Below are 230 nucleotides of genomic sequence, written 5' to 3' on the forward strand. Positions count from 1 at the left end.
TCACATTAATCAGCTGGTAGAAGCTTAGTTGCTTAGCCAAACCAAATAATTACACTTGCGTGTTCGACAAATGCAATTTCTACAAAATGCTTTTTGCTGAAGACCACTACTGCTATAGTAAAAATCATATTGAGACTTTGTGCTTTGTAGTCACAGTAAGACTGGACCGCCCACAGTTTCGTTTTCCATCACAAAAAGTTTTCACGTGAAATATTGCAATGGAAATAATG

The sequence above is a fragment of the Bactrocera latifrons genome, unplaced genomic scaffold, assembly GCF_001853355.1.
Source record: "Bactrocera latifrons isolate USDA-ARS-PBARC rearing strain unplaced genomic scaffold, ASM185335v1 scaffold_390, whole genome shotgun sequence".
NCBI lineage: Eukaryota > Metazoa > Arthropoda > Insecta > Diptera > Tephritidae > Bactrocera > Bactrocera latifrons.